We start from the raw sequence: 27,723 nt of genomic DNA, 5'->3' as shown, positions 1-27,723 counted from the left end.
GTTGCTGCTTGTATGTCCTCCAACCAATGCAAAAGGCAATTAAAATTCAGTATTTCTAAGCTGAACTTACATGTGTGACCACCTCCTATATTCCATGTCCCCTGGAGGCAATAACCTATGTAGTCACTCAAGCTAGTACCTTATTTTTGATCTTCTCTCTTTCTTGTCTTCCACATTCAATCATGTAATGCTGTCCATTGTTTCTATAAATAGTTCTTGAACTTGTTCCCTATGCTGTATTCTAACCACTACTACACTGTTTCTCAATACTTTTAATATTCTTATTAGTTACCACTCATTATCTCTTGCCCGGTTTGGTAAAAAACTTTTGGGTAGGTCTCTGAACCAGTACCTTCTTCATACTCCCACTGGAACCAACTCTATGTAATATGTAACTCATCTGCTTAATGTTCTTTAAAGATGTCCATTACCAATAAGATAACATCCAACTTTCTTAGCAGGACATATGCATCTCTTCATGATCTTTTAACTAGATCTGCATGTTATGGAGATCACTAATCTCCATGTTACGATGTATCCTTCAGTGATATCAATTTGCCTGAGGTCAAGGTAAAAAGGGCAGGCAGAGATGACAATGTGAAGATAAGCTTAAAAAGGGAAACGAACATAGCAGTCTGGTATGGTAGCTATCTCTCTATACCTTTGCATTTTGAATTCTGATGTCACCTCCTTCAAGAGCATCTCTTAACTCCTTCCTCCACAACTACCATAGTTGTTTCTCTTCTGCCAGCCAATAATAAATACTCTGTATATATATATATATATATATATATATATATATATTATTGTAGTAGCTATGAGCTGTTCTGGTACAGGGTTAATATCAATAAATATGTGCAGAATTGAATTAGCATTGCTTATTCTCCTTAATTTCTCTTTGGGATATTGGTAACCCGTGTCTGGTTAAAACTGGGTTCAAATATCGACATATGGTAGTGAGCCTTTCCCACTCTAGATGTGCCATGTCCACTCCAATGACCTGGACCCTTATTGCAGCCTCTTACTCCTCCACCAGGTGCTGGTCCTCATCGAGCTTTTTCTAGAGGCTTATTAACTTTGTGAGCAGCACAGTGAGTGCCCGCTCCTGATCGTCTGCTCCAAGGGTTCAGAGTTGTGGGTGACCTCTTTCTGTTCGTTGGCTTGGTTGACAATCAGTCCATTTCTTCCAATCTTCCAGACGTGAAAACTGAAGAGGACTGGTCCCTGATCTCTGTTCCTTGAGAGTTCATGTCAACCACTTTCTGCCCAAGCCAGAAAGGGGCCTATCTTATGCTACCTGGCTACCATAACAAAATACTATAGACTGCATGGCTAAAACAACAGACGTATATTTTCTCACTGTTCTGGAGGCTGGGAAGTATAAGATCAAGGTGCCAACAGTGTTCCATTCCCGGTGAGGCTCATTTTCCTGGCTAGGAGATGGCTGCTTTGTCCTCACATAATCTTTCCTCTGAGCTTGTGTGTGTGTGTGTGTGTGTGTGTGTGTGTGAGAGAGAGAGAGAGAGAGAGAGAGAGAAAAGAAACAGAGAGCGAGCTCTCTCCGTTGTCTCTTCTTATAAGGACAGTAACCCTATCAGATCAGGCCCCTACTCTTATGACCTCGTTTAACCTTAAGTACCTCCTTGGAGGCTCCATCTCCAAGTACAGGCACATTGAGGGTTAGGGTCTCAGCATTCAGTTGAAGATGGAGAACACACACATTTTGTATACAACATGGCCGATTTAGAAGTCTGTGCAGTGGTGATCACAAAGCTGAGCTGCCCTGATAGCTGACTTGTGAATGCTGAGAGAGCAGACCTGAGCAATAGATCTAAAAGAAAGTATCAACTAGGGTGTCCTGAGGTCTAACTTGGGGGAAAATAAAAGATTCCAAGAAAAAAATGTATAGAGCACATACAATCAGGAAAGAACATCACTTTATTTCTCTTATGTTTGGAAAATGTAGCAGTAGTTCTGACCCTTTTAATTTTTTTTTAATTTTTAAAAAAATTTTTGTGTTTTTTTGGTCTTTTATTTTGTTTTTGATTTATTTAGAATAATGATGTTTATGGTAACAGCTCAGTTGATATTATTATTGTTTTAAAAAAAAATTTTTTTTTAACGTTTATTTATTTTTGAGACAGAGAGAGACAGAGTATGAACGGGGGAAGGGCACAGAGAGAGGGACACAGAATCGGAAGCAGGCTCCAGGCTCTGAGCCATCAGCCCAGAACCCGATGCGGGGCTCGAACTCACAGACCACGAGATCGTGACCTGAGCTGAAGTCGGATGCTTAACCGACCGAGCCACCCAGGCGCCCCAGTTGATATTATTTTAATGATTGGAGTTCATGCTTCAATTGCTCATACAAAATCAGGTCTTTTGTTCGTATGTCTGCCATACTGGACATTTCTATTGATGTAGAAAGTTCTATTGGACAGTGCTGCTGTAAAGACAGTAATACTGCACTTATGTTAGAAGAGCTGGGTCCATTTCTCAGTTCTATAACTTACTAGCTTTAACAACATTGGATTTTATACCTATAAACTGCAGTTTCCTCATCTAGAAAATGGAAATAATGTTAACCTCCTTCAGAAAGTTTGGAAAACTTAAAATAGTCAGCAAAAGCGATTGGGATGTTATAGATGCTTGATCAATCACATTACTCAGTGGTTAAAAGCATGTTCCAGCTCTGGAGCCAGACCATGCGAATTAGAATCTTGGGATCTTGATATTACCAGTTATTGGCTCTTTGACCTTTGTCAAATTACTTGCTGTCTCTGTGTTTCAATTTCCTTATTTGTAAGATGAGGATTTTAATAGTAATGATCTATAGGATTTTGAAGAGGATTGAATATCTCAACATATGTAAAGCTTCTAGAACATAGTAAGTACTTCATGAATATTAACAAGGACAAAGCAATGATTAGTTCAGAATATATTAGAATAGTCTTGATATCTAGACCACTTAGAATAGGGATTCCTAACGAACAGTATTTTTATTATTATTATTATTCTTTTTTATTTTTTTTAAATGTTTATTTATTTTTGAGAGACAGGGAGACAGAGCGCGAGCAGGGGAGGGACAGAGAGAGAGGGAGACACAGAATCGGAAGCAGGCTCCAGGCTCTGAGCTGTCAGCACAGAGCCTGATGTGGGGCTCGAACTCATGGAGTGCGAGATCATGACGTGAGCCGAAGTCGGATGCTCAACTGACTGAGCCACCCAGGTGCCCCGCGAACAGTATTTTTAGATGAGCTTCAGAGAACCTATGCACTCTGAGTTTAAATGAATTTAAATGCATATGTGTTATGTGGATTTTCCTGTATTTCTGATGTTCATCCCTTTTTTGATCTGAGACCAAGAAAAAAAAAGAAGGGCTGTTTAGAAGGGCTTTTGGGGGTTACATCCAAGGGAGCCCTTTCTCCACTGCTGATCTGCTCTCAGCAACTCACTTTCCCTGATAATTTTCCTGGCAGAGGAGTTAATACTCAGAGTCTGGGTTCTAAAGAGAATGAGAAATTTATTTTCCCACAAATTGAGTATTTCAGTCTGGTTCTCTGAGGTCTAGTGTCTTCATCTGTGAGCTGGGAATGTGGAGATGATAATTATTGAATAACACTAGAAATCTAACATGTTATGATCCTAACACAAATGAAGTGCTGTTACTAAAACGGTCACTATATCAAGGACATTGGACAGATTTGAAACAACAGCTTGACCAGTATTGCTTTATGAATTCTCTTTATCATGAAACAAAAAATCTAGAGCAAAGAGCTCCTGAAACAGCGGGTCTCAGAGCAGAGAAGCACTTGCTGCTTAGCAACATCCCCAGCCTAGAGTGCAAATAGAAAACTGCGGGACCGCTGAGCAGTTTCCAGAGGAAAAATGAGGCAGCTCAGTTTTTTTTTTTTCTTTTTCTGTAGGAGGGATGCTTTAGGATACAATAAAGCATTGCTTAGACAACGCAGCAGAGGTCATGGGCAAAAATCTCTGTTAGCCACACTGTAAGGATGTAATGAACTGAAGTGTGACATCCTTTTTTAGCACAAATGGATTTGTAAGAATCTGAGTCTGAGCTTTATGGTGAGCAGAGACAGCTGTGCCACCAATAACCAGGCTTCGATGTTTACACACATGTGATTTTAATTTTTATCACAAAATGGTTGAATATAGCAACAACCATTACTTTTGAGCCCAAAGATCTATAAAGTATATTATTTTTTTAAATGATAGGTTTAAACAGAAAATCCTTTGAAAGGCACATCTGTAGTCATTTTGTTGAAACATGCGGTATTTCAATTTATTCTTTTTCTTCATGCCTGTATATGCCTAAATTATCTTTTCTCCATGTCACAATATATTTCCTTAAGAAACCATATTTTTTTTCCTGCTAACAATTCTACATGTTTGTAAGTAAAACTCCATCATATGGTAAAGATGCAGAGAATCTAATTATTTTCTAATCCAGATGAAATTTGTAAGCTACATTTCATCTATCAGTCTCATAGTGGCAGTGTATGATATAATATAATAAATGATAATAATATTATATAATACAATAAAATTATATAAATACAATATATAAATACATATATATGTATTATGTAAATACATATAAATATATAAATACAACAAAATATATATGTATTTCTGGTCTTGGAATTTTTCTGGTTATCCAGTTTATTCAGGATCATTCTCATATTCTCATCATGATTTCATCCTCAGCCAATATTACTGACCCAAATATTTCTAAGTGACAGATTGTTCTGTCTCAGACATGAAATGTAAATTGCCTTCCATTGACTGAGTCAGAAGTCACACGAAATCTTTTCTGAAACTCTGATTAAGACTATAGTTGTCATTCATCTCCGACTTACAAGTCGTGTGTGTTTGCCTTTCATTTGACCTCAATCCCTGTTAGATTCAGGATTTCACTTTTTTGTCAATATCACTAACATTATCCTTAGTTTAGTGGTAAATATCAAACATCAACCAACCATAGGGGCCAGAGCAGATGATGTGCATAGAATTACCTGATGTCTTAAGAGTAGCACATATTTCTCCAGAGCTTCTGGAGTGGAGACGAGACAAGGTAGAGTCAGTCTTCAACAACTTAAGAATTGCACAGAGGTAAGAGTGTCCCAAATAAAAAATAGGTCTCAAATAAAAGAAAAAAACTTCCTTAATTTTCTTCCCTTGTCTCTACCCAGTGAATGAGTCAGGGTCAGGTAGGAGGAGGGCATTGTATCTAAAGACCTTGGATAGTTTTCTAAGTAGCATCCAAAGTAATTTTTCTTTCCCTACATCTAGGGACTCATAATTATCCCCCTTTGCCCCCCATCAGGACATGCAGCATTTCATAGTGGACATTACCAGAGGGGAACATGCAGTGATGTAGATGTGCCTCATCACTGCAGCATTGCAGAGATCATAGGAAACACAGCAGGAATAATGCAGAACAAGACATGAGAATTTAAGGATTGCATGTTGAGCAAGAAGAAAAGAAGAAACAAGAATTGTTTCCAAAAAGCACAACAACACTGATTCACTTAAATGAACCACCGTGGGTCAGCTTGGGACACAGATCAGCATAGGACCCAAAAGCAGATCAAAAACAATGACTCAGAGCAAGAGTGATGAGAAGGAAGCAGACCACAACTGGGCTTAGTTTTAGAGAGAAATGATCGTTAGCTGCAATTGATGAGCAGAGAGTAAAGGAAGACAGTTCATAATGCAGAGTAAACTATTCTCAAGTAATTATTTTCCTTTCATTTTAAAATAAAATCTCAAATAGAAAATTCTGTAGGTTCTTGAGCAAATACTATCAAATTCTTCATTCTATTCTTTCTTGCTTCTTTCCAAGATGGAGAAACACTAATTTGACAGACATATTCCAAGAAATTGTTATAATTATACTTAGGAGATAGAATCCCTGAAGTAAAATGCAAATGACTTAGGAAAACTGTCTGCTCTCTATGGCCCAGCCTGGTTTACCAGAGTTCCTTTCTCTTGGGTTTCAGGTAAAATTCCACCTAACAATTGTTCTTCTGAACAGTTCAACATGGGTTTGTTTAAACAGGACAAGTGATTGCATTAGAATTGGGATGAAATCACAATGCTGTTATGTCTGTCTTATGACCAGGGAAGCCCAGAATATATGAATGTAATCCCAAACATAGCAATGCCTCCCTCTAGGGTCTCTGAGAGAAATATTTAGCAAAGAAAGTCAGCATAACAGTCAATTGTTATGTGGAATTTTACCTGAAATCCAAATGGTCCACAAGGCAAGGTTGAGTTCTGGGTCTGTGGGAGGCCCAGGTGCCGAGGACCTAGGACAAGTGGGGTGGGCCTGCCATGTGGTTTATGGCTGCTGGCCAGGAGATTGGGGCTGCCTGGGCCAGCCTGGTGTTGGGTGGGCTGGGAAAGCCCTGGAAAGCTGCCTGGAGCCTGGTGGCACTGGAGTGGGCCCAGAGAGAGAGTCTGCAGCAGCCTGCCTTGAGCTTGGGGCCATAGGAGCCACCTGGGGAAACCAGTACTTGCTTCATTTTCCTTCCCCCCCTCTCCCCCAGAAGGAGGGTTTCCCTGTCCATGCTGGGGTGTGGGGTGCTGGGGGAAGAATGACAGGGGTAATGTGAAACTTTCTCTCCTGCCCATTTGATTGCGTCTTTTCTAACTTCTGTGCTCTACCCAGGTCCTGTAATCTCTCACCTGGAATCCTTAGCTTCTTCATCATATTTTCAGAAGTAAATAGTTGTTCAGACTGATGTTTCTGGGAAGAGGTCAGTGCTGGAAATTCCTCTTCTGCCATCTTGTGTCTTGATTTGCTCCTGTCACAACCTCCCACACCATTTTTCACTGGAGCCTTTCTAATAGGAGTATAGTTATTTCTCATTGTGGTTTTAATTTTTGCATTTCCCTAATGGCTAATGATGATGACCATCTTTTTATATGCTCATTTGCCATTCATCTCCATTCATGTCTTTGGCCATTTGCAAGATGAAAAGTTTTTTTTTTAATTGTTGAGTTTTGAGAGTTCTTTATATATTCCAGATAACTTTTTGCCAGATATGTGGATTGCAAGTATTTTCTCTCAGCCTGTAACTTATCATTTTATCCTCTAACATCCATTTGCTGAAAAGCGTATCCTTCCTTCACTGAATTTTCTTGCACTTGGTCCAAATTCGGTTGGGCATATTTCTGTGGGTCTATTTCCATCGATCTACATTCCTCCATACTGTCTTGGCTACTGTAGCTTTTTCAGAATTGTTTTTTTCTTGTTTGCCTTTCCATATAAACTTTGAGATTTTCTATATGCGTAAAGATCTTGGGATTTCATAGAACTTGCATTAAACCTACATAGCAATTTAGGGAAAGTTTTCATCTTTATTATGTTGAATCTTCCAATCCATGTACACAGCACGTCCATTTATTTAGAGTTTTGATTTATTGAATCAGTATATTGTAATTTTTAGCATGTGGATCTTGTATATACTTTTTACATTTCCTCTTTTTAGGCTTCACTTACCTAATTCATTTTTGGGGAGTGATTGTAAATGACATTGTGTTTTAAGTTTTGCTTTCTACCTATTTGTTGCCTGTATATAGAATTATGATTGATCTTGCATTCTGTAACCTTGACAAATTTTATTTTAGGAGGTTTTTTTTTTTTTTTTTTTTTTTTTTTTTTGGTAGATTCATTGGTATTTTCTAAATAGCCAATCATGTCATCTGCAAATAGAGACAGTTGTATTTCTTCTTTTCCAATCTCTATGCCTTTTGTTTGGTAAAGAGTATTTTTGTTCTACAGGGCATAACAATCCCTTCAAGGCCCTTCTCACAATAGCCAGTCCTGGTAGACAGACATTACAAGTGTTTCCTGGTTGACTAGGAAGAACTTCAACCTCTTTTTCTACTGCTTTAAGAGAAAATGCAATTTCCATGCAAAGCTTGAATTGAAGGACATGTGCTTCTTCTTACGTATTTGTGAGGGCAGATTTCTTACTCTGTCAAGAAGGAATCCCATCATGAGTACTGGCCTACCCTGGCTCTGAAGACTTTACCCAAATCCTGGATTTGTCCTTGACTAATGAGTGCCAAGCTCTATTCAGACAAGTGACTAGAGCTAAGAATAAGACAGCTTTGCTGTACTAGATACCTGCTGTGCTCCTTCTATGAAGCTTTCTCTGATCCTTATATGTAGAATTATTCCATCTTTTGTGAGTTCCCACTAAAATATATACTCTTTTGAGAGCCTTTCATCACATCCTTCCTCTGTCTATCTTTCAGCCTATGGAGGCAGATACTCCTCTAACCCTTACTCTTTTCATTGAGGTTATAAGAAAGGGTTTTATGTCATTCCTGGTTTGTTTAGAAATTTCTGCCAAGACAGAACCCTGCCTCAAATCCAGTAATACTTGGTGAAGGCCATATACCTGGGTGAACCCTTTTTGTTACTTTCCCCTCACTGACCTCTGTATTAAGCCACTGGCTTCTATCATGAAAGACAGATACACATGAGAGCCCTAGAATCAAGACTATTTTTTTCAACTGTCTATCATCCCCATCAGACTCAGGAGGCAATGCCTCCATCATAAGACTGGACTCTCAGAAATATAAACCAACCTGTATCAGCTCTATGGAGACTGCAACTTGAACCAATTGACCCTCTTTTTAAAAATCAATCTGTCTTTTTACATTTTTTTCTACTTCTCCATAGCTGGCCTTTGACATCTCATCCTATCTCAACAAATAAAAGAATATCTTTGCCTTAAAAAGATTTCTGAAGTTATGATGGTTCATAATCCACACTCTATTAAGGCAAATGTTTATTTAAATCAACTAAAATTGATTTAAATTCATTTATTCTGTACACCTAAGTGTGACATCTCAAGTAATTTCAGATGGCCACCAGCTGGATGGAAATATATTTTCCTTGTTCAAAATGTCTTGTACACCCTACTGTGTACCCATCCGTGTGATGGGTACTTAAGCAAAGAGACATGTTAGGCACAGTTTCATGCCTCTTGGAGTGGATAGTCTGCTTGAAGACACGACATGCAAAAACACTCAATGCATCCTTGCTCTATGATTAAAACTAGTTGTGATTCATGACCTCAAAATGCCTTCTTTATAGTCAGCTTTTCTAGAATATTTCATCTGAGTTAGTTTTCTAACATGTTGTTGCTTAATTGATTGATTGCTCCAATTTGCTTTGTTGTATGTATCAAATGGGTCACTTCTTCAAGTGTGATACAGTCCAGCTGAACAAACAAGCAGGTGTTGAGAGATGTTGGGATTGCCCTGCCAGTCATGATCTCTATATTACCTTCTGTGTCACTCATGATCAGCCTGTGAATGTTTTTCACTGAAAAGCCAGGATGAAAAATGACTGCTGTGTGAGTTCCTTAATGCTGTGTTACCATACATCATCTGCAGGTGGATTGGCTAGGACTCCTGGTTGCCTGGAAATCATTTCAGGTTGTTCTGAGCTCTGGGTCAAACTGTGGGTGTCACAGAATGACCCTCTCTCTTCTGATAGCCTTGCAAACTTCAAATTACTTCTACTTTCAAACATTTACTGGGTGTAAGATTTTGTCCTGAGGGCTGTATAAATGTATCCTGCCTTCAAGATACTTACAGTTTGGAGAAGGGACAGAAAATGTACACCATCAGCTGTACCACAAAATATCATGTTGTGCGTGCCAGAAAAGCGAGGCCAACAAAGGCCTCAAGGAACTTAAAGTGAGAAAGATTACTTCTGAGCTGGAAATTACGGAAGAGAGAAGAGAATTGGAGTGATATGTTGTAGTCTGAGTAGGACAGTCATAGGTACATTTTGTGGAGAGGGCTTTCTAAGCAAAGAAAATAGAGAGTAAAAGCATAGCAGCAGAGAGAAGTTTCTGGAGGATGATAAGTAATCTGAACTGGTTGGATTTGAATGGTTATAGGACACTGGGCATTTATGTTAGAGTTAGGGTTTACAAAAAATTGGGGCATTATTGTGTGACAAATCAAATGTTCTTGTTTTTAAATGATGTATTTCACTGATTTTCTTTCTTTTTTCTTTTAAAGTTTATTTATTTATTTTGAGAGAGAGAGAGAGAGAGAGCGCGAGCACGAACAGGGGCGTTCTGTTCGTGCTCTGAAGATATTCACTTCACAGAGGGAGTGAAAGAACCCCAAGCAGGCTCTACATGGTCAGCACAGAGCCAGATGTAGGGCTTGAACTCAGGAATTGTGAGCTCATGACCTGAGCTGAAATCAAGAGTCGGATGCTTAACTGACGGAACCACCCAGGCGCCCTATGAATCAAGTGTTCTTTTTTTTTTTATTATTATTTTTTTTTAATGTTTATTTATTTTTGAGACAGAGAGAGACAGAGCATGAACAGGGGAAGGTCAGAGAGAGAGGGAGACACAGAATCCGAAACAGGCTCCGGGCTCCGAGCTGTCAGCACAGAGCCCGATGCGGGGCTCGAACCCACGGACAGCGAAATCATGACCTGGGCCGAAGTCGACGCTCAACCAACTGAGCCACCCAGGCGCCCCTCAAGTGTTCTTATATAGGGGATGTGGTTTTAAGTTTGTTGTTTAAGATAAACAACTCGAGAAACGATGGAGAGCATGAATTGCTTAAACAGAAAAAGAGAGTTCATTTGGGATCTGCTGTTTCATTCATATTGGAGGTAACAGAAGCTTTCGTTAGGTCAATCATTGTGAATATGGAAGGGTGAGATAAGGAGCAGGTTGGCATTGAAGACTTTGGGCATAACCTGGAGCCCTCAGGTGTTTTTTTAATTTTTTTTTTTATTTTGTTTTGTTTTTTGGTGCTTGGTGTCTAAAGGGGCCCTTGTAGGAGTTAGATCATCACTATTCAATAGAAATGTAATATGTAATTAAACTCATAAATGCAACCCGTATATGCAATAGAAATTTAATAGCCACATTGACAAAAAAAAAGAAAAATGTAAGTTTAATTTTAATAATTTTTAAGTCAAATATCAAAAATGTTATCATGTCAACATGTAATCAGTATAATATTGACGAGATACTTTCATTCATTTTTTTCTTATCCAAGTCTATGAAGCCAGTGTGTACTTTATACTTAACAGAATACTTCAGTTGGGACCAGCCATATTTCAAGTGCACATTAATGACATGTGCTAGCCAGTGGCTATTCTGTTGGACAGCACAGACTTGGGTATACTTTTACTTATCTACTTACTGCTAATCGACTTTTGTTAATCTACTTACTTAAAGAAACTTTCCTTATCTTCTTATTCCATTGTAACATATTAGCCTTTTCAGTGACTTTGACTCCTAGGAAGATGCCCTGGTTTTACTGATGTTCAAAGCTCTAGGGCATGGCAGAGTTTCTAACAGAAGTTCAGTCTTCAAAAAAAATGATTGTTACACAGGTGAAGCAGAGAATGCTGATTTGGGGCCTGTCCTTACGTTTGAGATGTGGAGGTAGGTGTGGGAAGGAAAGGAAAGGTGTATACTTCTTTTTTTTTTTTTTTTTTAACGTTTATTTATTTTTGAGATAGAGAGAGACAGAGCATGAATGGGGGAGGGTCAGAGAGAGGGAGACACAGAATCGGAAACAGGCTCCAGGCTCTGAGCTGTCAGCACAGAGCCCGACGCGGGGCTCGAACTCACGGACCGCGAGATCATGACCTGAGCCGAAGTCGGCCGCCCAACCGACTGAGCCACCCAGGTGCCCCGAAAGGTGTATACTTCTTAGCCTGACTCAGTTCTGACTTAGGAGACTGAATAGCTCCCATTATCCCCATTGAAGCAAATGTGACTAAAAAAAGTGAACAGTATTCCTTTCATCCTCATATTTATATCAAATATTCACAGACAAGGAATTGGTATAAATAAAGTTGCTTGGAGCCACTGATGAAAAAGTTCTTTAAAAATATTTAGCATTTTTGGGGGGTCTGGGTGGCTCAGTTGGTTAAGCATTGGACTCTTGATTTTGGCTCAGGTCATGACCTCATGATTCAGGGGATCGAGCCCCATGTCAGGCTCTGTGCTGACAGTATGGAACCTGTTTGGGATTCTCTCTCTCCCTCTCTCTGCCCCTCCCCCACTCACACATGCACACTCACTCTCTCGAAAATAAATAACCTTAAAAAAAAACCACTAGAATTTAAAAATATATGTATTTAGTATTTTCACTATGCTTAAAAAAAAGCCTCACGGCTGAAATATATTTCTCTATTAAAAGTGGAGTTAATTTTTTTGCATTTTTGAAATGTTTCCCTTTAATGTCATATAACTGATATCCTTTTTCTTTTCCCTATTGTATTAATCATATTTTTAAATTTTTATTATCTTATGATGTTTTGCCATCTTAAAAAATCTTTCTGGCTGCTGAGAGACTGCCCCTCCCAGGGCTAGCCAATTCTTAGAGACAGCTTGGCAGGCAGTGTACCTTTCAAATGCAAATCAACCAATCTGGGAAATGTATTCACCCAACAAATTCTATTAACTTACACATCAAGCCAATATTTCTCCTGCCCTAAATCATCCCAGGGTTGGGTACCAGGCAGCTAGAGACTGCTCCTATAGCTTAAAACCTCCAGAATTATTCAAAATAGACAATCTTAAATTGTTTCCCAGCCTTGCCTGGTCTTTCCTGTGGAAACATGAAAAAAGGCTACAGCCCAGGCTTTCCCCTCTTCTGCCTCCTGCCCAAACCCTGGTGCTTTCCATGTGGCCCTGCATAACATGATGTACCTCCTTCTCTAGGGAAATAGAAATAATGAATTCTTCTTTCAGTACCATTGGCCTCGGTGTTATTACTCAGTCACTTCCATAAATTTAAATCCCAAGAGCACAAATGAGACACATACATGTCTACTTCTCTGTCTCAGTTATTTTGTATTTCATTTACTTTGGACACATATTTTTACCAGAACGTAAATTTAGAACCCAAGCTAAAAGGTATGTCAGAGGATTTAAAACTGTGCCTTCACAGTGAATAGAAAGCCTTCGGGGAATAGGGCAACTGAAGAAACGAGAGTTGTGGGTAATGAGAAAAAAGGAAACACTATTTACACGTTCTTATAAAGTACATTATGGAGGCACGAAGGCAATAGAATGTGGCTTATGTGTCTAGTACATGCTGGGTATTTTTCCTATCCCCTCTCATTTAATCATCTTCAATTAATAGAGAGGTCCCAAGAAGGTAAATGACTTTCTCAAGGTCAAAAAATTAGGTGCAGACTGCGTTTGAATCCAGATCCTTCTTGGTCCCCCACCCATGCTCTCATTGCTGCACGGCATTCTCTCCATCTGAAAGCTCGAAAGCTGTGAATTAAAGAGTCACCCAAACATACTTGGAGGGCTGCAGCTTTCGTGATGTTTTCTTTCCTGAATGCCTGACGCAGGGCATGTTTTCTATATAGTATTTGGATGTCGAGAATATGAGGGCAACATCACAGATTTTATTTAGCGACAAACAGGGTAGGAAGTACAGTGGAAGACAATGGCTGACATTGAGTGCCGAGAGGTATTTCTCATACCGGGAAAGGAAGAAGTATTTCTCATACCTTTACGTTCCTGAGGTCCAACTGGAATGCTGGTGGCGATGGGGAGACTTCTGTACAGAGGAGAGGGAATGAAAAGCTGCCAAAACAAATCAAAAAGAAAAGGGTGTAACAAGTTTCAGGCTTTTTTTAGGATAGCTTATGACTCCATGATCTAATTTATTAATTTTCTCGAATCTATTCTATTAGTGTTATAACTCAGTCTGTATTTGTGAAATTTTTTAAAAAGTTTATTTATTTTGAAAGAGAGAGAGAAAGAAAGTGTGCACACACAAGTGGGGGAGGGGCAGAGACGGCGGGGGTGGGGGGTGCGGGGTGGGGGGGGTGGGGGGTGGAGAGAATCCCAAGCAGGCTCCATATTGCTGTTGCAGAGCCCTCTGTGGGACTTGAACCCACAAACTGTGAGATCATGACCTGAGCCCAAGTGAAGAGCCGGTGGCTTAACCAACTGAGCCACCCAGGAGCACCCGCATTTGTGAATTTTTAATGGAAACAGAGGCTCTGATACTTCAGAATGAAGAAATATAATCTGGGGGTTTCCTAGGCAATGAGTGAACATATGAGAAATGGAGTATAACAATAGAACATGTACCTCTCATAGCTGCAGGAGAAGAAGGAATCGTGCAAAGATTTTTCTTCCATAATACAATTTTTTTTTATGTCAACACATTTTCCATATGGATAAATGAGTAGAAAGGAAGAGCAGGATGGCGATGAATAATAAACTACATGAAAAGCAAAGAAAACTAGTGCGTCCAGAAGGCTTAACTTACAGAGTGCGAAATTGGCCCAAGAGGGTTATATCATTGAAAGTTTGGAATTAAATGGAAATAAACATTTAATTTGATCCTCAGATGTGATTTTTAAAATTACTTTTGCATTAGAATATGTCTTTACGGTTTAATGGATTCTGATTGTGCTCACTGATGACCTTTTTGACTCTTTAGACCATTTCAAATTCTAAAACATCAAGGGAACGATTTCCCAAAGTTTAAACGTAGACGTAATTGGATTTCTAATGCTTAGAAATCAGGATGAACAATTTTAAGTTAAAGAAAAATGTGGAGAAGATGAAGTGACATATTGTGGATTTAGCAGGAAAATTCTTCGTGTGTTCCCCAGCTACAACTCTGCTAACTACACTGTGCTCGTAGATTACTGGAAGGCAGATATCATAGAAGAAAGGGTGTTCCTATACCGGGTGAAGCAGTGAAAGCTGGAAAAGTGACTCATTGCTTCTAAATAGGAGCTATTTCAGTTTCCTTTCATTTGTGGGTTTTTTAGTTCAGTGCGAGAATATATAATGTGACTTCTAGATGTTCCATTCTCTAGAACAATTTATTCTAAAACACAGTTTGTTCTCTAGTGAATTTAAAATAGGTAAAAGAAAACAGTTTTCTAAGTTTAGGGATAGGAAGTAAAAAGGGAGAAATATGCAGAAGGAATTAAGAAAGGTGAGTCACTTGCTAGTAAACTTCAGAGTCTCAGAATTAAATCAGTTTTCCCCTTAGTACCAAGGGCAAGTCAGTGATAACATAATTAGAGCTTCGCACCAAGGATGTGTTCGAAATATGGTGTTTGCCAGGAGACGCCTTCCTCCTTTGGGTTCGATTTTATTTCCTTCTAGAAAAATTCCCAGATTAAGGCACTTTGTGAAAGGATCCACTCTCTTGATTTTTTTTTTTCTTTCATTCTAGAGTAGAGAACTTATAAGTTTTTAGGGAACAGAAAATCTAAAATATGTGAGATAATCCCCCCCCGAGATATTGAATGTAAATGTAAAAATCCGAAGGATAATAGAATTTATTTTGCTTGTAAAATTTTCATATTTCATATTTCATGTTTTTCTGTGGCCTCTTCCTTCCCTTTGTTTCTCATTTCACCACAGGAATTTGATCAAAAACAAAAGAACAAGAAGACGTCACTTACAGTATGGTAATGGTTTTAGGCTTTTAAAGATATTATAGAGCATTTGATCCAGTTATTATTTTTTTATTATTGAGTTGTTGGTGTTCTTCATATATTTTGGAAATCAATTCTTTTTATTTTAAACATTTTTTTTAACGTTTATTTATTTTTGAGACAGAGAGAGACAGACCTTGAATGGGGGAGGGTCAGAGAGAGAGGGAGACACAGAATCTGAAACAGGCTCCGGGCTCCGAGCTGTCAGCACAGAGCCCGAGGCGGGGCTCGAACTCACGGACTGCAAGATCATGACCTGAGCTGAAGTCGGACGCTTAACTGACTGAGCCACCCAGGCACCCCTGGAAATCAATTCTTTATTACACATAGGTTTTGCAAATATTTATTCCCATTCAGTAGGTTGACTTTTCATTTTGTTGATTTTTTTCTGTGCAGAAGCCTTTTAGTTTAATATCGTCCCACTTGTCTATTTTTGCTTTTGTTACCTGTGGTTTTGGTGTCATATCCCAGAAAAATGGTACAGCAGCTGTGGAAAACTGTGCAGATTCCTTGAGAAGTTAAAATTAGAACTACCGTATGATCCAGCGATCCCCCTTCTGGGCATAAATCCAAGGGAAATCAGACTCTAGAAGAAATATCTGCAGTCCTACATTCATCGCAGCATTATTCACAATAGCCAAGACATGGAAACAGCTCAAGTGTCCACTGACAGACGAATGGCTAAAGAAAATGTAGTATATGTATTCAATAGACTGCTATTCAGGCTCAAAAAAGAAAGAAATCCTGCCATTTGTGGCAACATAGATGAACCTGGAGGACATTATGCTGAGTAAAATAAGCCAGTCATAGAAGGACAAATACCTCATGATTCTACTTCTAGGAGGGATCTAACGTAGTCAAACTCATACAGGCAGAGAATGTAATAGTGGTTGCCGGAGCAGGAGGGTGGGAGAAATGGACAGCTGTTGTCCAATAAAGTTTTAATTATGCAAGATGAATACATTCTAGAGTTCTATTTAAAAAAAAAAAACAAAAACAAGGGGCACAAGGAAACTTTTGGAGGTGATAGATATGTCCGTTGTCTTTATTGTGGCGATGGTATCCTGAATGTTTGCATATGCCCAAACTCATGAAATAGTGCATGAAATATGTGCAGGGGTTTTGTTTTTGTTTTTGTTTTTGTTTTTGGTATATAAATTACACTTCAATAAAGCTGTCAAAAATTCTGGACTATTTGAAACTGACAGAAAAGTACAGAGAATAGTATAAGAAACTGATACTTAGCCATCACCCAGTATTTTAAAATATTAACATTTTACCTTCTCTTCTTTTTTCTCCAAATCATAAATTACAGAGAAGGTTAAGACTCTTGGCTACCTTACTGTGATCCCATCCCCTCTCTCCCCAAAGATAAAAACGGTTCTTATGAATTTTATGTTTAAGTTTCCCATGCGGGAACCTCATGAACAAAGAGAATCCTACATATGTCGCCGTCAGGTTTGCAGCTTGGTAAACGGCTCAGTAGAGCAGGTTGGCCATGCTGCATGAAGTCGGCGATGTAGCTCTGCCATGAAAGAGGGATTGTACTGCAGGGTGTAGGCCCAAAGCAAATCTTGCTGGTTTGCACAGGGAGACATGTCCATTTCATTGCAGCATTGTTGGAAGCAATAAAAATTACTTAGTTAGAAATTATTTTTATTGTTAAAAACATTTGTGCCAAACTTACTTTCCATGGCTAGATGTGTATGAAATGGGGAGAGAAAAAAAGTAAACAATACAAAAGTGTGAAAAAGAAAAAAATCTTTAAGACAGATGTAAATATTTTGTTAGGCTGTACACTTTTTAAGCTTTATTTCAATCGGTTGGATGAGCAGTAATCATATCCTTGCAGCTCAAAGTGTGGTCCATGGACCAGAGGAGGGGCAGGTTCTTGGGGTATGTGTGTTAGAAATGCTGACTTTCAGGCCCCACTCTAGGTTTACTGAGTTAGAATCTGCATTTTAACAAAAACCCCGGGTGATTTGTATGCATAGTGGTTTGAAAGCACAGGTCTAGAGCAGCTGCCCTCAATTTTTAGGTCTCAGCGGGCCGATGGGTCAAGATGAGCTGCGAGGTGAATGCAAATACACCATTAGTAATGATCAAGTACACACTTTGCTGAACAATTTAAAGAAAAAGAGCAAATGTGAACTATTTCACACGGTACCGGCACTCAAATTCATGTGCATTTCCTGAGTGAAAGAAGAAGCATCGAGGTGGGTCTGTAGAGATAAGGATGTGCAATGCCACATTGCAAATATCAGAGCGATTGTGATGGGATCCCGTGGGGGGAGGCACGTGCTTTGTGACTGTGAGAGGTGACTGACTCGCAAAGTCAGAATCCCAGGTAATGGATAACCAACGGTAACAGGTATCTGCTCTCAGAGAGGACCATGTACTCATTGAACAAATATTTACTCATCCCTTGCATATGCTACCTCCTCGGCTAGACCCCAGGGAGCAGTGGTGCCCACCACAGACGCAGTCCATGTCCCAACAGAACCTACGGGCTCTCAGGGGAGGCAGCATGACTGTCATACGTTAACAAGTATGACTGTCCAATGAATCTTATAGGAAGAGAGGCATGAATCTTACAAAGATAGTTAGGCAGTTAGGTAGGTAGATAGACAGTTGAGAGATTGGTAGATGATAGGTAGTTGATACATAGAAAGATACATTGATAGAATGAGAACATACAGCAGAGCCATCTATTGGAGTCCATGTGCCAGATGGCCACACATTAGAAGCTTTTGAAATGTTAGAGAGAAATGTCTGATGTTAACAGAATATATGTAATTATTAGAATATGCAGATGCAAAGAAAAGCAGGACGGCAAAACCTTGGGGCACTGGCTTTAAATACAATGGCCAGTCAGGTGGGATTTGTAAAAATTATTTACCATGATTAGATAAACATACAAATCCAGAAGAGCAGTAGGTTATTTGTGAAGAGGCGTTTGGAAACCTTGATTCAAATATTATCCAGACTTCTCAAGACTCCTTTCTGAAGCTTTTAGATGCACCTACTGTTTAATTATACACTGAAGCCCATGCTTCTCCCCTGGTGCAGGGAGCTGTAACCGGCTCTCTCTCAAGGGTCTCCCAGGGAACTCCCAAACATTTTTTATTTGAAGAAATGAACACATGTGAAGTAGTTTGGTTTTTAAAAATGTCTTCTTTGAGGCACTTGGGTGGGTCAGTCAGTTAAGCATCTGACTCTTGATTTTGGCTCAGGTCATGATCTCATAGTTGTGAGATCAAGCCCCACATCAGGCTCTGTGCTGCCAGTGCAGAACCTGCTTGGGATTCTCTCTCTCGCTTTCTCTCTCTGCTCCTCCCCTGACTCCCCTCTCTCTCTCACTCATTCTCTCTCAAAATAAATAAATTAACTTTAAGAAATACAAATAAAATGTATTCTCTGCTACCTACTACTGCTATTTTCCTAGCCTGCCACCATGACAGAGAGACAATAGACAAGGGAACCAGTCAGGGGCCTTGTCTGGCAATTTAGGTTTATTGAGAATATGCTGGTGTCATATCAGAAAACTAGTGTGTCAAGCAAACATTATAACCATAACTAAATATATATTATATGATGCATAAAAATACATATATAACATACACATACACCCACATATATATGTATCTATATATATATGTGGGTATGGGTGTGTGTTCTCCTAGTATTTCCTTTTCCTCAGCACTCCTGATGCTATTTCCAGTTTATTACCTCCTTAGAGAAGGGCTAAGACAGTAGAAAGAGAGAGGAACAAACCCAGAATTTTCCTTTGGGTTTTGAATTTCAAAAACCAAACATAGCCTTCAGAGGAGAAAAGGCATGAACGTTAAGTTTGGGAGATCCTAATAAAGAAAACAAACCTGTCTCCCCTGATGATCTGATTGGATAAATGTCCTCTGATCCATAGGACAGAGCGTCAGAAGGCAAGTGAGAAGAGCACTGGGCCCTTGATAAGGTGGGTGAGGGGCTATTTCCTGTGCCTCTAAGAGGCCAAGGCTCAGAAAGGTAATAAAAGACCAGATATGTTTAGGGGACCCAGAGCAGAGATAGGCTGGGCCGTGATTCTCAGACAGCGTTGGGAGGATAGCAGAACTCCATAGAAGGACTTAATGTCTTCAAGTGGATTTAGGCAGAGGAGGTTTAGTTGGCCAGGGAGACCTTCACTTCCCCAGGGTGATATAACGCCAAAGAGCAATTCCGGTTGCCTGCGGCAGCACAGAGGTTAGGTCATGCTGTAGGTAGCATAGTCTCCATGGCCCAAACTGGTGTGGAGGCTGCAGGATGAGCAGCTGGAGACAGCTGAGGCTGAGCTGGACTAAGGGCACCTGCAGTCGAGAGGCAGGGATGACACCTGGCTGGTGGGCCGATAGGAACAGACTCGTCTGACTCAGATGTCTGTTCTCCCAGGCCATAGCTCCAAGCCTGGCACTCCACCCATGCTCCAGAATTGTCGTGTTACCTCAGAATAGGAAGGGCGCAGAACTGATAAAAAATTTGGTTTTCAACTCAGGAGAATGAGGATTCAAAGTATAAACTGAGTTGAAAAAATAACGCCCCAGTTCTTCACATTAATTTTTTTGCCTAAAGTTTGTGCTCATCACAGTAGCTTTCTCAATATTTGTGTGGGATGGAGGTTTGGAGATGAGGCACCTTTAGGGAAGAAGGGGATTGTCTTTCTCCTTCTCTCTCCTCCTTACCTTAATACATTGGGTTATCTGTGATGGAAGCATTTCTGTTCCTCTGGTTTACTTCTATCTTTCCCTAATTTGTTCATCAATATCGCTCTTCTCTATTGCTTGCCCCAGAGACAAAGCAGACAATACCAAACCTAGAAATATGTCTGCGGACACCCTCAGACAAATGTCAGATAACACCCATTTCTCACAGGATTATGAAGGCATCAGAAGTTCTGTCAGCTCCCAAAACCACTTGCCTTGTCTTCTCAGGCCCAAGTTATTCTGGGGGGTAAGGATGCAGAGTCTTTATAGCTTAGTGAACAGATATCAAGCACGTAGAGAGAGGAAAGGGATGGAGAAAATATAGGAAAGGTGGAAAAGACTTAAGGATTTAGTTGGAGAGAAGGGAAAAAGTGGAAGTGTGGCCACAATTTTCTTGTGGAAAATGTATACTAGTTTGCTTATCTGTCATTTCCCCTGCCAGGGGGAATATGTTTTGTGGAAGATTGTACTGAGTCAAATATATGCCTTATACAGGTGCTTTGTGTGGACCTGTGAGCACTCGGGAGCAACGTCTAACTCCCTGGAGAGCTGAGAATTCTATAAGATTTTTAAAAGCTTTTTTTCCTTCGTTGAGGTAGATTCTTTTACATGGAAACCTCACCCTTGCTGCTCTGCTCCTGTGTTACTGGCAGCTTAGCCAGAGGGCAGCACAAGGGCACCGTTTCTATACTCAGAGCAACAGAAGTCATTGCTGTCATGACAGAGAGAATCATTCTGTTATCTTTGGGTGCCCCCCCCTCTTCCAAGGTGGAACAGGTTCCTGGTCCATTTTATTGTTGAACAACATGGATGTACCTAGAGTGTATTATGCTAAGTGAAATAAGTCGGACAGAGAAAGGCAAATACCGTACAATTTCACCTATACGAAATTTGAGGATTTAAGAAATGAAGCATTTAATAATTTAAATTGAGAATTTAAGAAACAAAACAAATGAATAACCAAAAAGCAGAATGAGACCTATAAATGCAGAGAACAAACTGATGGGTGCTAGAGGAAGGAGGGGGAGGGGATGGGCAAAATGGGTGAAGGGGAGTGGGCGATACAGGCTTCCAGTTATGGAATACGTAAGTCATGGGAATAAAAGGTACAGCCTAGGGAGTATAATCACTGGTGTAATAGCGTTGCATGGGGACAGATGGTAGCTACAATTGTGGTGAACATGGGATAACACAGAGAAGTTGAATTACAACGGTCGTACCCCTGAAACTAATGTAACCTGTGTCAACTATACTCAAGTGAAAAACAAACACACAAACAGACGCACAAAAACGAAAGCCCTCAGTGGAAAGCGCCTTGTTTCCTATCCAGTCAAGCTGGCCGTGTGTTCACCATGGGAACTGGCTGCCATTCTACCAGTGAAGGTAATGGGCGCTTGGTGCGTTGTGGTCACACTGTCATGGAGAAGACCTGTGGATAGTGTTCCGCACCACCTGCATTCGAAGAGGAAATCACCCCGGGCTGGTTACGTCTAAGGTCGAAGCTTGTCTAGAAAGCTGAAGCCCAGCGCCACTTAGAACAGTGTGGAGTGGTGGGTGGCGAGTGCCGGGGAGGACACAGGGAGGGAGGAGAGGCATGTGCTACTCAGGATCCCAGGCTGCATGCAGCTTTGTCTGTGTGAAGAAGCCAACTCAGTACTTATCTGCTCCAGACAGATAGAGCTCCTGTGCTGCGTTTCCCACATTGGGGAGCAATAAAACAGATGAGGAAGGAGAAAGAGGTGGGGCAGTGGTGGGAGACCAGAGGAAAGGCTCCATCGACCAAGGGCGGGCTGCTGTGTCTCTGTCTGGTGGCTTTTCTTTCCCGATACCCCACCCTTAACATGTGGCTGGTGTCCATTAAATATGTGTTGAAGGAATGAATGAATATTTGGGGGTGTAATGGTTTTGACTACAGTTACTTTAGTAATTAAGTTATTGGCAATAATGGTATGATAAGCATTTTGTCTATTTTTTTTGTCATCTATAGTCCTGATAGGTTTTTTTTTTAATGTCCAATTGTCATAAAATTGTGTAACAGTTAGCTATGATGGTCAGACAAAACCTAGTCAATAAAAATGACTGTAGGCCAAGCAGCTCTGTGGAGGTATTTTTGTATTTCCAAAAACATGATCTTAGACCCCAGAAAGAGGAATCTCTGTATATAGAAAAATTAACCACTACGCCCTCCTCACCACCAGGGAAGCAAATGGGATCTGAGAGAGAATGCATTCAATAATTGCACAATCTATGATGACGGCTCGGGCAGAGCCATTATTCTTTTATGTGAAAGGTGAGTGCTTTGCAAGGCAGGAAAGAAGCAAGAGTCTCTGAACACCAAGGTGTTATTTCTCAAAGAGTAGGAGGAAGACCCCATGAATGCGAAGAATGTGCTTTCTTCTATATGATTATACTCCCCTTTCTTAGACGGTTCTAGAGGGACATGGCTCAGCCATTATTGCTAAACAGCTTCTACTGGCTCCTTCTACTCATGGGTGCACCGCCGATGGTTCCCCTCAGAACCAGCAAAAGCCTAAGCAAAGAAAAACGTCTATTCCAAGTTTGCTGAGGTCTGAGGTAGCAGACTTGGCGGTAATGCAGAAAGAGATGAAGATATCCATAGACTTTTCATGGGAGAGAAGTAGAATTTTCCTAGGGGTGAAGGGGAGGGAGTCCGAGGAAAGGTGAGTTTTCCAAGGGAAGAAAGGATCAAAGTGTCACAGTGGGAAAGGAATGGGGCCTCTGGGAATGTAGGGTTAGGGAACAAGATAATTCCCATGGGGTAAGAGGTCCTCCAAAGGCTTGGATGGAAGAGCTGCATTTTCTGATGCTTTTTCTTGGTTCAGGGGAATGAGTTAATTAAATAAGGTTACCACTCCTGGTCTTATTTTAGAGTCTTTTAGGATGCTTACTTGATCTTTCTGTAAAAGACTATTCAAACCTCTGTCAGAGGTCAAGGTCAGGGCTCCTTGTCCTTCTTACCTCCTCCTGGGTTTCCAGGCTGAGGATATTGACCAGCAAACAACCCCAGAGAGATGGTAAAGCCCATTTCATAAACTCCCCCTCCAGAAATGGGCTGATGATACACATTGATCTATCCTTTAAGGTAAAAAGGCGTTCCTTGCACATTGCATTTCCTAGAAACCTACCCTCCACCGTCTTTGCCAAAGACGAAGGTGTCCTATGGACCAGGGCGATTCTACAAGTCAGAATTTTTGTTGCTTGTTGTTTGAAAGAATTGAAAGTTAAAGCATTAGCTTTTCTTCTAAGTTTCACCCTTTAATGACATTCCTAAATGAGAATTTTAAGTATTCCAAAATATAAGAAGATAAAATTAGAAAAATAAAAACTATTTCTGCAAGGTGTTAGAATTTCATTAGACAAACTTATGTTTACTTTAGTCTTATCTACATTTTATATATATTGGGTATATGGCATTATTTTCCAGGTCATCTTAACATGTCATTTAATGTCCATTTAAGCCCGTACATTTCTCTACGTGTATCTGGTATATTTTTGTTTTCCAGTGGGAATCCACATCTGTTATATGTATTATACAATTAGGTGTAGCATTGCTTGGATGTTGCAGATTCAACTGACAGGCCCTTATCAATTTGTGATCTTTCCTGCATAATGAAAACATGAGATTAAGTCTGGTATTTGAGTCTGGTTCCTTCTTACCATTAATCCTCTTTTGCAAACAATTGTTTCCTTAGCAACTGTATTAAGTTACTGAATATATTACTTAACCTGTTACTCAGGGGCTTCTCTCAAGGTGAACTGGATTCATTTTCATCTTTTTTATTTTTTCATAAGCTTGTTTTGTTAATTATAGTCCTTACTTGACAGCACTCCTTGCTTTTAGTGTTGCATTCACTTTGCACAATTTGTAGGGAAAATCAATCGTTAAACCTCTGGAATTTCACCTAATGCACATTATGCGGTCACTTGGCTCACAGAGAAGACTTTTCGTGGTACCATTAAGTGTGCTTTTAATTGTATGAAAAAGACTCCAGTATTTGTAAATCTACTTCTCATTCCCAAGCATCTTGAATTTAGTCAATAATTAAGTGAATCAGTGGAGACAGAAGATTTTTTGTATCAATAAAGGGGTTGTCTCTCAAAATTAACCTGATAAAGTATCATTTAGCAGAGTTAGTCCATCAATCGGGGAAACACATGAGGTTTTCCATTTCTTTTGAATTCTTTTTTTGCAATATTGAAATGTCTGAGAGTTCATTACATTTTACAGGCCAAGAAAGAGCACTAGGAAACTTGCAAATTCTCCTTAAGAACATGAGGAGGGAGTGTGATGATTGGAATTCACATCCTGCAGACGTGTGCATTCTCACTATAGTCCAGCTCACTATAGCTTCTCCAAATAGCTTCCAAGGAGAGAAGCCAGACAGGATTCTACAAATGTGTGGAATGTCACCTGGACATTAACTGGGATTCCCATGGGACAGAGGTTAAGATAGAACTGCCACTGCTCTTATATAGAACCCATGATAGAGCCCACAGAAGTGCTGAGGTTCAGAAGTCCTGCACTAGACCTTTCTCTTTTAAATGAACAGAGGCACCACGTTTGGAAGGCCAATTCAAATGCAAGTGGCCGCCAAGTGCCAAGCATGGAAAACGTAGCCTATTGTTTACAGTTTGGCAAGTCCCTCCTCAAGGTGGATTCTGGGAAAGAGAGGATGTTGATTTCTCTTGGTTCTAAATAGATTCAGTACCAAACGACACATTGTGGTTAAGCCTAGAAACGTCCCTTGTGAATTTCTTATCTATCTTTCTGATGACTTATTTCTATTTTGACTTATGAATGCTCACTTCTTGGCTGCTGGGTTTCCTGGCTAAGGTTTTTCATGGGTTCCTGCAAGGTACATGTCAATGAATGGACAGAGCTAGAAGTTCTGACCCACTTAATATGTCTTTTACCAACCTATGTTTGCTTCATCACTATCACTACTGGTTGGCACAAAGTTTCTCTTTCAGTATTATACTGAAAACGAACTTCTCCATATTCCCCCATAATGTTTACATAAATTAATATTACCATAGCCATTTTGCTGAATTGTTTCTGATTGCCTTTTAGAGAAGTGGGAAAGTCCACACAGGGCTCCTGGTTCTAGCTCTACTTTCAAAGAATGGGGAATTGATATTAAAGTGTCTACTTGAGGATGCCAGTCCCCAGAAGAGCTGGAAAATATCTTTATGGGATTACCGATACCTCACCAGAAAGGAGTTTTCAATGTAAGGAGTCTTCAGGGTAGTTAGTAACTTGCTCCTCAGTCTATAGTCTATGGCCCAACTTTCCCCCTTAGGGGTTAGCTAGGAGGAGATCTTTAGTTATAAATGTACCTGGGCATGTCTTTGTCTTTAGGTCTCCTTGTTCCTGGTAGGAGACATAGCCACAGGCTACAGTCTTTGAGATGCTAATAAGTATTGCGAGATGAAATGGAAAGTATAGTGTTTCTCAAATTTATTTAAATATAGGTTATCTTCTCATGGAAGAATTTTAAGCAACACTTACTTACAATAATATGTTGGGAAATTGTCTGGCAAATTTATATTTTCACGCCAGAGTTTATGAAGACAATTCGATCACCTTGTTCTTGCCCTCTCAGGAAGGCAGGGCCAAATCAATAAGAAGTGTCTCAGAGTCATTTGTATGTGTCCGCACAGGAGTCTGAAAGTGCAAAGACTTGAATGAGAATTATCTAAGTTAAAAGGCTACATAACACTTCTTCTGAAGAGAATCTGAAAGGATTAGGGATCCACAGAATTCCTTTCTAAAGTTATTTAATGAATATGAAAGTTAAAAATTAATTGTGGATATAATTATGGGCTTTGTGGAAAACTGTAGACTTTGGGACACCATGTTAATTGAAATCAGTTTTTTAGTATGCTTCATTGTGTTCTCACTGCATACTGAGCTTTGTGTAGATTGTACCAGAGCCTCCATTCATGAGGCTTTTATTCAATACTGGAGGATTTTAAAAAGGAAATATAGAAAGATACACGCTACAGATGAATGAGATAGGAGAGAGTCTGTGTAAAAACCACCTACATGTACATGCCCTCATCTGCATATTCCAAAATATTGTAGTTGTGTAGATATCCATATTTATCATAATCAGTAAACATTTTGAAAACCTCTTTTGTGTTTATTACTGTTCTGGGAACTGAGTATATAGATTTAACTGAGAAAATCTCGGTTACTTTGAGGCTTCTTTGGTCTCTAAAGATACAACTGAGAAATCTTGTTAATGATCAGGAAGAGGAGTTACATGTAAACGAATTGAAGAATGTGAAATCGACTTGTCAGGCTTTACAACCCGGAAGTTCAGTCTCCTCTTTTTGTTAGACTAACAGGAAATAGCTTGGTAGGCATAGCCTTGAAGCATGCTCTGACCTGTGCATCACTGATCAACAGGGAAGGGGAGAAAGCTGATATCCACTTGGAGAAGTCACCCCCATTGTTGGACTGGCTACTAAGAGGCAACTTACCATAAAATCAGGCCTTAAGATGTAAAGGATATGAAAGCTAAAGTTAAAGAAATTTTACCTTTTGATGTGTCTGGTACAGGCTTGGCTTGTGTCTATGTTGTTGATTATTATTATTATTGTAATAATAATTATTAATTTCAATAATTTTTATTAATTGTAATTATTAATAGGACTCTCTTTTAGTCTCAAAAGTGACCTAGTTTGGAAAATAAATAATATTCTCCTCTATTTAAAGAGGAAAGAATATGGGGCGCCTGGGTGGCTCCGTCGGTTGGGCATCCGACTTCAGCTCAGGTCACGATCTCGCGGTCAGTGAGTTCGGGCCCCGCATCAGGCTCTGGGCTGCCGGCTTGGAACCTGGAGCCTGTTTCGGATTCTGTGTCTCCCTCTCTCTCTGCTCCTCCCCCACTCGTTCTCTCTCTCTCTCTCTCTCTCTCTCTCTCTCTCTCTCTCTCTCTTTCTCTCTCTCAGGAATGAATAAACGTTAAAAAAAATGTGAAGAGCAAGAATACGGGGTTTGGGACTAGAGAGATCTTGGTTTTAATCCCAACTTTGATGTTTACCAGATCGATGACCTAGTGCAAATTACATAATCCCTTTGAGCTGCAGTCTTTATCAGTAAGTGGAAATAATAATTCATTTGAAAGTTGTTGAAAAGTTTATATAAATGTAAAGTAGCCATCTGAATACCTGGCATATGGCAGACACTAAATGAATCGTGGCTACTTTGCTATTCTGATTAGTATTTTTAACTAAGGTTCAATTCCAGGAGAAGAGTGAGATAACAGAAATCCTCAGATAAGAGGTGATAGTTAAAGAGGGGCTCTAGTTTTTCTACCACCAGGGAAAGAGCATGTGTCCAGCAGCCAAGGACATGGAGGACAAGGCCCGGGGGGGCCTGGCAGAATCTGAGACAGGTGGTCCGACACTCACGCCAATAAGCTTGTTCGAAGGCAAAAC

General features: G+C 39.9%; 1 long non-coding RNA gene across 2 annotated transcripts in view; it reads right to left on the bottom strand.

Moving 5' to 3' along the window:
- The window catches only part of LOC122235152, a 117,693-nt gene that overhangs the window by 19,178 nt on the left and 70,792 nt on the right, over positions 1 to 27,723 (bottom strand). For both annotated transcript variants that reach the window (XR_006213277.1, XR_006213278.1), the window contains one exon: positions 13,562 to 13,637. This is a non-coding gene — a long non-coding RNA (uncharacterized LOC122235152). The remainder of the gene's footprint in view (positions 1 to 13,561; positions 13,638 to 27,723) is intronic.

Source organism: Panthera tigris, chromosome F2 (genome assembly GCF_018350195.1).
Source record: "Panthera tigris isolate Pti1 chromosome F2, P.tigris_Pti1_mat1.1, whole genome shotgun sequence".
In the NCBI taxonomy this organism is placed as follows: Eukaryota; Metazoa; Chordata; class Mammalia; order Carnivora; family Felidae; genus Panthera; species Panthera tigris.
The sequence above is the reverse complement of the archived record's forward strand: the minus strand, read 5'-3'. Positions and strand labels throughout refer to the sequence as shown.